At 45.3% G+C, this 11,036-nt stretch overlaps 1 pseudogene; it reads right to left on the bottom strand.

Moving 5' to 3' along the window:
- Positions 1–6,873: 6,873 nt before the first annotated feature.
- Positions 6,874–8,237, bottom strand: LOC144218037 (U2 small nuclear ribonucleoprotein B''-like; annotated as a pseudogene).
- Positions 8,238–11,036: the final 2,799 nt, after the last annotated feature.

Here is an 11,036-nt window from a genome sequence, read left to right on the forward strand (position 1 = left end):
CTATAACCTCTATAGAATTATAATGAGAAACAAAGGAGAGAACAAATTAAAAATTGCTTTTAAAGGCATCAAGTCCAAATGCATTTAAATAAGTTAACAATAACTTCAGTTAAATCAGAAAATGCAGTCTATAGAAAATATAGGCATAGAAAAAAAAAAAACAAGACTAGAAGGAAATACACCAAAATGGTCAATTATCTGCAGTAGATAATGGTAGTTATTTCTGGATGGTAAGATATGGGTGATTTTCACTTTTCATACTTTTATCCTATATTCTTCAAATTCTCTGTAACAAATGTACTAGTGTGAAACTATAAAAATATTCCATTAAAAAATGTATGTGTCAATGAGATCTCACTTTCTTCCCTGGTTATGTTAGTTGCGTTCTGGACATTTTATTGTTCTGTTTCTAAGTGTTTCACTTAGAGGCTGAGCAAAGGAAATAAAAGAAGGTCAGCTTCAAACCAGTCAATTTCTGCGGCATGTTAGCACTCCTTTGAAAGGATTCAACAGCAAGAAAATGCTGAAAGGTCCCAGCTGAAATGAGGCTTACATGGTGTGTTTGCATTTCAACTATTGGGGCTGCCCTTGCTCTCCGCTGCTAAGATTTAACTCGCTATGCTGTTTCATCTCATTTGGGGAGCCCACATGATGCTGTAGTGAAAATTATTTCCAAAAGATGTTCTCAGATCCTCAAGTAAAAAGGTACAATCATAATGGGGCACTGCATACCCAGAGCCAATATATCAGCACTGGTAATAAAAACACCCCCTTTCATAACCAAACTAAATACATCTTGAGTCCCTACTTTGTGCCACGTTCTGTGCTAAAGAGAAGATAATCGTAACAAGGACAGACCGAGTCCCCTAGCACCTAACACAGTGGGTACGTGTAAAGGAAGTTCCCAATCGACAGTCACTGAAAGAATATATGAGTATTTCTGCCTCTGTGGGTGTCCTCTCACCCACAAATGTGGGCAGAGGGCTAAGGAAAATAGGCAGGTAATCAGAGCTGAGCCACCTGTGTGCCCCATTCACCAGCCCCACCACCTCAAAACTGTCTCAAAAGCTTAACTGAGTAAAAAGATAGAACATTAGATGATACTAAAGAATCACTGTTAAATTTTTTGGAGTTATAAGGCTATTGTGCTTATGTTTTTGTTTTTGTTTTTGTTTTTTAATTTCTTAATGCACACTGAAGCAGTTAAGGATGAAATCACATAAGTCTAGTATTTGCTTTAAAATAATCTGAAGGCTCTCCAAAGAGGACATCCAGATGGCCAACAGACACATGAAATGATGCTCAGCGTCCCTCATCATCAGGGAAATACAAATCCAAACCACACTGAGATACCACCTCATGCCAGTCAGAGTGGCAAAAATGAGCAAATCAGGAGACTCTAGCTGCTGGTGAGGATGTGGAGAAACGGACACCCTCCTACACTGTTGGTGGGAATGTAAACGGGTGCAGCCCCTCTGGAAAACAGTGTGGAGGTTCCTCAAAAAATTAACAATAGAACTCCCCTATGGACCCAGCAATAGCACTGGTAGGAATTTACCCAAGGGATACAGGAGTGCTGATGCATAGGGGCACATGGACCCCAATGTTCATAGCAGCACTCTCAACAATAGCCAATCATGGAAGGAGCCTAAGTGTCCATCAACGGACGAATGGATCAAGAACATGTGGTTTATCTATACAATGGAATACTACATGGCAATGAGAAAGAATGAAATCTGGCCATGTGTAGCAACATGGATGGAGCTTGAGGGTGTTAAGCTGAGCGAAATAAGTCAGGCAGAGAAGGACAGCTACCATGTTTTCACATATAGGTGGATTAGGAGGAAGCTAATGGAGGACCATGGGGGAGAAGAAGGGGGAAAATAGCGGGGGAGAGGGAGGGAGGCAAACCATGAGAGACTCTTGAATGCCGAGAACAAACTGAGGACTGATGGGGGTGGGGGAGAGGGGAAGGGGGGTGATGGGCATGGAGGAGGGCACTTGTGGGGATGAGCACTGGGTGTTATATGGAAACCAACTTGACAATAAACTATTTAAGAAAAAAAGATTATCTGGAAAAATAAAATAAAATAATCTGAAGGGGTACCTGGGTGGCTCAGTAGGTTGAGTGTCTGACTTCAGCTCAGGTCATGGTCTCACAGTTTTTGAGTTGGAGCAGGGCATCAGGCTCTTTGCTGACAGCTCAGAGCCTGGAGCTTGCTTCAGATTCTGTGTCTCCCTCTCTCTCTGGCCCTCCCCTGCCCTGCCTGTGCGTGCTCACTCTCCCCCTCTCTCTCTCTCAAAAATAAATAAAAACATTAAAAAATAATAGTAAAATAAAATAACCTAGAGACAATGGGAAAATGGGGATCTAAGACACAAGAACCACAATATCAGCAGGACTGGCCACCTGTTGGTATATGTGGAAGCCAGGTGACAAGGACACCAGAGATTCCCAGACTTGTCAGCACACGTGAACTAGCCAGGGAGCTTCACAAATACTGATGCCTGTGTTCCAACCCCAGAGGCAGAGAGTATAATGGTCTGGGAGAGTACCTCAGCACTGGGATTTTTGAAAAATCCCTAAGTGATTCCAGTATGCAGGAACCAATGGTCTATACCAGTCTCTACACTCTTGAGTATATCCGCAATTTGCAAAATAAAACTTTTTTTTTAATCTAATGAGGATGAAAGGTAGTTAAGCCTCTGGGGACGGAGGGTTCAGTGGTCCCCCCTCTCAGCGCATTAGGCCCAGGCCCCCCGCCCCAGCTGTCTCTGCACCTCTCGGCTCTAAAGCTGGGTGGGAACGTGCGCAGGAGGGCACCACCACAGCAACCCACCGTCACCTACAAATGGCCCCACTCTTGAGCCCCTAAAAGGAAGGAGCCCTTGAGTGTGGCCATTCCCCCGAACTTTCAAGCCTGGACCTGACAGTGCAGCCTCCCCGCCCCCGCCCCTCTTCTACCTTGTCATCTGAACACTGGTCTCCCTGGGCTCCTTCTTTTGTGACGGGAATTATCCACTTTCACCTCCCGCCAGGGAGGGGAGGCCAGGGCTTCCTAACAGCCCCATGATTGAGATTAATCATCCTCAGATGGATGGATGATTTGTACCTACTCATTTCCAGCAGGCCCTGCAAAGCCCTCTCCCCGGGCCTCCCACAGACCCCCACAGCCAGGCACATCTTGCCGGAGAGCGCTTCATTTTAACCAGAATGTCTCAATAGTAGGTTTCATGTTCTCAGCTGTGTTCACAGTGGGGCTGTGCTTTTCCTTCATGAAAATGCCATTATTACGGAGCTGCAGGCTGACAGTCCTACCAACAAAAGGCCTCTATTATTTGGGGGGAAATGGTACTTTGGAGAAGGATTTGCATGTGCTTCTCTAAAATGAGCCAAGGGAGGCTGACAGTCAAAGGCTTGCATACAACCTGTAACTTCAGCCAGAGCCAGACTCCCAGACATTCCTGGGGCCCCTGGTCGTGGCCAGAACTTCACTCTGAATGTAAGAGGACCCCCAAAACCAGACAGAAAACCCAGCGAACTAAATCCTGACCTTACTTCTGTGGCTCCAACAAATGTACCCTTTCCTTCATTCTTCTTTTGTTGAGGCCTTCAGAGAGGTCTGTCACTGGTGGGGGAACAGCCTGGGAGGCCATCTCAGACCCCAAGAAGGAAAGGAAATCGCAGCACTAAGTACCCCAGGTGCCACTGTTGTAGACACTTTGAATTAGAGGTTGCACATTCCATTCCAACGTCCATAGGGTTAGGGATGGAAAGTGAGCCAGAAGGCAAGTTGAGATGGGTGTGCAGTCAGGTGTGGTGGGGACTGTGGTGTACACTGACCAGAGAAGGCAGCCACTACTTTGTTTTAAACCACTATTTCGAGCAGTAAAATTGGTTCAGGNTTCTGCTTGATAGGTCAGTGTCTCTCTGCTCCTTCCCTGACCACCCCTTAGCTAGTCCCCTGGCCCCGGGGGCACCCATGCAAACTTGCAAGTGTGTTCCTGCTGCACTGAAGTCGTTCCTAGACATATTAGTCTCCACAATGGGCTTTGAGGGACTGACTGTGTCTTACCTCTTAGCACCCTCAGAAGCCAGCTTGTGCCCACCATATTGGTCTCGGGTGAATGAATGAATCCACATTTCATTCACTCATCACCAGAGCCCATGATGCTGGTGTGCTCATCCCCCATGACACAGATGAGGGAACTGGAGCCTCAGGGCGAGGGACTTGTCCTAAACCCCCAATCTCCCCACACGCCCCGTCTAACCCCAAGCCTGTGTTCTCCATCCCTCAGCGGCAGCGCTTCCTCACCTGTCCTTGCAAGCTTTTTGTACCTGCTGAAAGCCACAGTCCTGGCCTGATACAAACAGCACGGTAAAATCACGTCAGAAGTCCTCCACCTTTCTTCTCCACGTGTCACCAAGCCACTCACTGGGTTATTTACTGTTGTGGGCTGTGACCCCTTGCTGGGTCACGGGCTCAGCAAATCAATAATTTTAAGATGCCTGTTAAATATCCAACAGCTGGTGCATGTTAACTGGAGTCACCCTGCCCCCATCACTTAGGAGTTTTCAAACAACACAGAACATCTCCTACTCTGCCTCAGGCCTTCCAATTTTTTGAAGGAAAATACCACCAAAACATTGTTCTCACTCCAAAAAAATAAGAAAAGAAAAAGAAAAAGAAAGAAAAACAGAACAGCTCACGAACAGGTCTCCTGAAGACACGTGCACACACTCAAACGCCCGTCTTCCTGGGAAATACGCACTTGAGCCCCCGGGGAAAGTGGCTGTGGCCACTCCACTCTCTGCAGGGGCGGCGGAGGGGTGAGGTGGGGGAGGGGGCTTGCTCACCTTCCCCTGCGCACAAATGCACGCCGGCTCCGGGAAAATGACCCGCCGGGCTGTGTTCTAGCCCGGCTCAACGGGAACCCCACCACCTCTTCCGGGAACCCCCAAACCCTGCAAAACACGGGGTCCCTCACACCCCTTGAGCGAACTCCCCGGGCGCTGCGCGCTGCCTGTCGTGCGCACCCCTGGCTGCCCAAATCCAAGTGCCTGGCCTGCCACCTTGTGGACACTATGGGGAAAACACGCCGGTGGGCCGGCTCCAAATGCCCCCGCCTGCCGATTATCACCCTCCTCTTTGAAAGGACAGCAAGATGGGAATACAGATGAACGGCAGATTAATTTGACAAAATTAAAGAGAACCCATGAGGAGGATTTGCGGATCATTTTTCCTCAATATAATTACAGCTTTACATCAGGGAGGGTGCAAGTTTCAAATGCGCTAAATCCACACCACAGAGACATCTTTGAAGATTGCATGGCCCAGTGGTTACTAAAATTTGGTGGGTGGAGACTTTTTTAAATGCAAATACCCCACCCACTGCAATCTATTTACTCAGAATCCAGGTCAAGCATCATTTATATATTTATTTTTATTGTGATGAAAATCACATGACATAAAATTTAACTACCTTATCTATTTTTTTCAACATCCAGTGAGGTACAGTGCATACTAGCCCCTCTGGGCTGCCTGGAATGAAGACATCCTTCCTGCCTCCCACAAATGTACCAGGCAAATAAGTGGAAGAGGGGAAATGCAGCCTGCCCTCTGCTTCCCTTCCTGGGTGTCCTGACTCAGGACTCTGTCCCCTGCAGGAAAAGTCCCTTAGCCTAAGTAAATCTGAAAGTGGCGATATTTCCTAATCGCCACAAAGATCCTATCTATCCTAGTTGTAACCTACAAAACCAGGGACCCATGCGGAACATGTATGAGGACCACCAGGAATCACTGTACCAAATGGAAGGCACTGGGAAATGCGACATGACATTCTACTCATTTTGAAGTTACAATTATTGAGAGGACTCTATTTTGTTGACAAGGACTGAGACCATACAAACCCCACAGGCCGAGGTGACCCAGGAAAGTATGTTCACACATGGGAAGTCTGGAACACAGCTGTTCCTACGCTGCTGTTCTCCAGGAGTTAGGCAAGCGCAGCGGCCCCTCTGACAACCCCAAAGCCTGACTTTGTTGTACTTCTCCAGGTGATATGACAGTTATGGTCCTGGAGGGAGAGAGGCTGACAGTGTCCCTTCCAGATAATCATGTCTTGGAAAGTTTATCTCCCACATACAGAATCATTCCAAAGACTGAGCTAGGTGATCATTCATCTCTTAGCTTTTATATGGTGCATGCTCCAGACTCAGGCAGGTCATGGCACAAGGCAAGACCACCTTAACTCTTTTTAAGTGTACAGTTCAGCATTAGGTATATTCACTACATTATGTGCCTCATATAGGTACAATCATGCAGTATTTGTCTTTTCACATCTGGCTTATTTCACCTAGCATAATGTCCTCAAGGTTCATCTATGTTGTAGCCTGTGACAGGATTTCTTCCTCTTCAAGGACATTCCACTGACTGGCCCATATACCTAAGCTTGTTTGCACTCTCATCTGTCAGTGGGCATTTGGGGTGCTTCCACCTCTTGGCTCCCATGAATAATGCTGCTGTGAATATGGGCGTGCAACTATCACTTCAAGATCTTGCTTTCTTTTTTTTTTTCAGAGTACAAATCATAGTTTATTGTACAAAATTAAGGCCTTCATATTTCATAGTTCACTAAGGCTAAATAAAAACCAGCAATTTTTTTTAAATTGTTCATGAAAATTTCACTTTCACTCACCCTTACCCCCAACTATTAAAATGGGCTGACCAAATGTTATCAAAACAAACACTATAAATAACACCACGTCCTTGAAAGACCACTATCCCATATGTTATTTCTTGGCATAGGTGATCTTCATGGCACGGGAAGGCATGATCNGCTTCAAGATCTTGCTTTCTTTTTTTTTTTTTCAGAGTACAAATCATAGTTGATTGTACAAAATTAAGGCCTTCATATTTCATAGTTCACTAAGGCTAAACAAAGACCAGCTATTTTTTTAAATTGTTCACGAAAATTTCACTTTCACCCCCTCTCACTCCCAACTATTAAAATGGGCTGACCAAATGGTATCAAAACAAACACTATAAATAACACCAAGTCCTTGAAAGACCACTATCCCGTATGTTATTTCTTGGCATAGGTGATCTTCATGGCATGGGAAGGTGTGATCTTAAATCCCTGTAAAGCATCCCTGGCGGCTCCAGCCTGTCCGTCATTCTCAAATTCAACAAAAGCAATGTCATGCCTCCCAGGCACCAATCGTACTTCCTTGAAACCAGGAAACCTGTAAAAGGAGAAACAATTTATATAAATGCTATCAAATACATAGATGTNGAGGACTGATGGATATGGGGGAGGGGGGGATGGGCATGGAGGAGGACACTTGTGGGGATGAGCACTGAGTGTTATGTGGAAACTAATTTGACAATAAACTATTAAAAAAAAATAAATAAATAAAATAAAATAAAATGGGCTGACCAAATGTTATCAAAACAAACACTATAAATAACACCACGTCCTTGAAAGACCACTATCCCATATGTTATTTCTTGGCATAGGTGATCTTCATGGCACGGGAAGGCATGATCTTAAATCCCTGTAAAGCATCCGTGGCGGCTCCAGCCTGTCCGTCATTCTCAAATTCAACAAAAGCAATGTCCTGCCTCCCAGGCACCAATCGTACTTCCTTGAAACCAGGAAACTAATTAAACAGCATGGATAACATCATCTCATTCGTTTCTTCTGGTAAATTATTAAAGAATAAAATATAGTTTGGAGGGTAATCAGGGACCTGAGGTTTTGGTGTTGTATTTCCTTGGGTATTTGCTGCATTTGGTGTTCCCCGGCCAGGCTTTTTGATGGCAGTTGTTGCAGTCTTTTCCACCATTTTTGCTTTTCTCTTTTCCTTCTTCTTTTCTTTGTCGGCAAGACTGCCATGCATTTTAGATATTAACGTCAGAATCTGTTTTTGCCTACTGGATTCGCATTGGTTTACCATAGAACGGAAATCCTTGTAACTGTCTCCAGGCATTTGTGGACAAACCCAATTCCTTAAATATAGCAAAGGCTTGACCCCTCATCTTCATGGTCTTTAAAGCTACAATATCTACCACATGGCCAAACTGAGAAAACAGGACATACGGGGATCTCTTCAATCCTTCTTTTTTTATTTTGTCATTCATATTGTTGATATAAATTGTATGATTTGGTCTTATATCCATGTTTGGGGTTAAACTGTTCAAATAGCCTGAGGCCTGCGTTGCTCCCTCAAAATCCGAAAGAAATTCAGAAAAACTCAAGACCTTGCTTTCAATTCTTTCAGATAAACACCCAGAAGTGGGATTCCTGACTCATACAGTCGTCGCATTTGGCACCTTCAGTCTTCTCAGGACCCCTGGGTGATTTGGATACATAACATAACAGAACTACTGATGAGGCCCCACTCTTGCTCTACAGAGGGTGAGAAGCCAGCACCAGGGGGTGGGGCGGGGGCGAGAATGCCATTGACGAGGTTTTGCTCCATCCTCCCCTATCTAAGGAATAAACTTTCAGTTCTGTGTTGTTCCAGCTACTCAGCCTGAAGGAAGATATGATAAAAAAGTAAAGAAAGTAATTTCAAACAGTGATTAATGCTACAAAGAAATCCAACCAGATTCAGTGACAGAGTGACTCAGAGTGGCAGCTCCTATAACAATGACAGTAATACTTTCTTTTGAATTTTGTTTGTTTTTGAGAGAGACAGACAGATCGCGAGCAGGGGAGGGGCAGAGAGAGAGGGAGACACAAATCTGAAGCAGGCTCCAGGCTCTGAGCTGTCAGCACAGAGCCCAATGCAGGGCTGGAACCCGAGAACCAGGAGATCATGACCTGAGCCGAAGTTGGACGCTTAACCAACTGAGCCACCCAGGTGCCCCAACAATGACAGTAATACTTAATGTAACATTGTGCCTCAGGCAATGTCCTAAGGGCTTCATTTATATCAATTTCTATAAACTGCACAACTGTATGACTTAAGGATATCATGATCCCAATTTACAGCTGAACAAGAGAGGAAACATGAAGCAATTAAGTGCTTGCTGAATATTACACAACTGGGACATGATAGAGCCAAGAATGGAAGCCAGGCAGGAGGGCTCTGGAGTCCCAGAGGACAGGCAACATCTAAGCTGAGACCTCAATGGCAAAGAAGAGTCAGCCAAGAATGGTTGTGTGACAGAGCATTTCCCAGTTGTGTGAAAGGGGCAAGAACCAGCTTCCAGTATTGAAAGAAGACCAAAGTGACTGAAGCAGCAGGTAGAATCAGAGGGAAAAGGGGAAACACATGGGAAGGAAGGATCAGATTATAAAAGATCTCATTAGCCAGAATGAGGAGGTTGGATTTTATTCTACTGACTCTTAGAAATCACTGGAGTATTAAGCATGGGAGAAACTTCAGCTTTTGCTTTCCTCCTGATAGCTTTCCTCAGTGATATATGTTAAATATGGTTGCAACAAGAAACCAAAGTCTGGAGGGGACCTTAAGGGTACAAGTTTCTGAGTTTCTTCATTCTTGGACTTATTTCACTAATACTCTATGCATGGTTAGAATCTCTGAGGCTAGAGCATCACATCCATGAACATCTTCACACTGAGGCCAGCTCTCCGAGGCAACCATTACTTAACTGATGACCTATGTCCACCTTAACTGCAGACTGTAATTTGCTTTTACCTCACTGCACTATCATCACACCTCACAGCCCTGGGAACAGCACTTGATCTTTTTTAGAGTTCGGATTTCCCACCACAGGGGGACAAGATTACTTGCCGCCATTTAGGGAGATCTGCAAAGACCTGTAATTGCTGCGGGCGGGTTAATGTGTGTGAATTAGAAACTGCAGCCCGATTAAGGAAAGAACAGGCAGCCGAGGAAATAGATGGGTTAGTACTTTTACCATGAAATAGCATTCACAGCTACATAAACTGGAGAACATCAAAAGAGCTCTCGTGCTCTTTCAGGTGAAACTTTTGCCCTCCTCAGAGCCTGTGCCATTATCGTAAACCTGTGTCCCCAAAGAGGGCAGACCTGTCAGGAACTGCTCATCCCTGAAGTTTTCATGGCATAACAGTATTTGCCTTTTATCTCAACCAACTCACCTCATCACAGAGAAGTCTAAATCCTAAGCACTTCTCAACAGCACTCAGATTCCCCTGTAGGGACTTCCCTCTGCCCCCTACTGGATGCATCCTGTGGGACAAGAAATCCAGGAAGGAGCATCTTGGTGGCTCAGTTGGTTAAGCATCAGACTCTTGGTTTCAGCTCAGGTCGTGATCTCACAGTTTGGTTCGTGGGTTTGAACCCTACATTGGGCTCTGCACTGACGGTGTGGAGTCTGTTTGGGAGTCTAGTCTCTCTCTCTCTCTCTCTCTGTCTGCCCCTCCCCTGATCATGCACATTTGTGCACTCTTGCTCTCTCTCTCCTCTTTCAAAATAAATATATAACACTTAAAAAAAAAAAAAAAAGAAATCCAGGTGCCTACCCTCCCATAATGGGAGCTGGAGGGGTCCCTGAAGGTTCCTTCCACTCTGTTCTTCCTCTCACCAACTTGGTACAGGGTGGTCATGTGACCTTAGCCTGGGACAGCCATGTCAGCTTGGCTCAGCCAATCAAACACTTGCCTCCCTGAGCTGTTGACTCTTGGCTGATTGACACAGGGTCTGGCAAGAAATTGGGTTCACCAATGAGATCAATGCTACCAACATCTTTCAGAGCAATCTGGTGCCCATATGCTCCAGCCTAGTTCTTCAGCCCTCACTTCACTCTTTGGAGTCCTTTGGTACTAAAATTAGCCAATGTTTCTGTTACTTGCAACTAAAAAACCCTAGTAGAAAGGGTGAACATTCAGAGATTACAATCAGGTATCAATAAGCACCTAATATCTCCAAGGAGCTACATGCATCTGCTCACAAAATTACAATGGCAAAAAAAGGGAAGGGGCAGGGAATTACTTTTCTCTCAGAATGAAGAGGTCCCAAGGTAGGGACTCCAGGGCTGGTATGGCGGCTCCAAGATGTTCACAGTGATCCAGGCTCCCTA

The sequence above is a fragment of the Crocuta crocuta genome, unplaced genomic scaffold (genome assembly GCF_008692635.1).
Source record: "Crocuta crocuta isolate KB4526 unplaced genomic scaffold, BGI_CrCroc_1.0 scaffold427, whole genome shotgun sequence".
NCBI classification, from domain to species: Eukaryota; Metazoa; Chordata; class Mammalia; order Carnivora; family Hyaenidae; genus Crocuta; species Crocuta crocuta.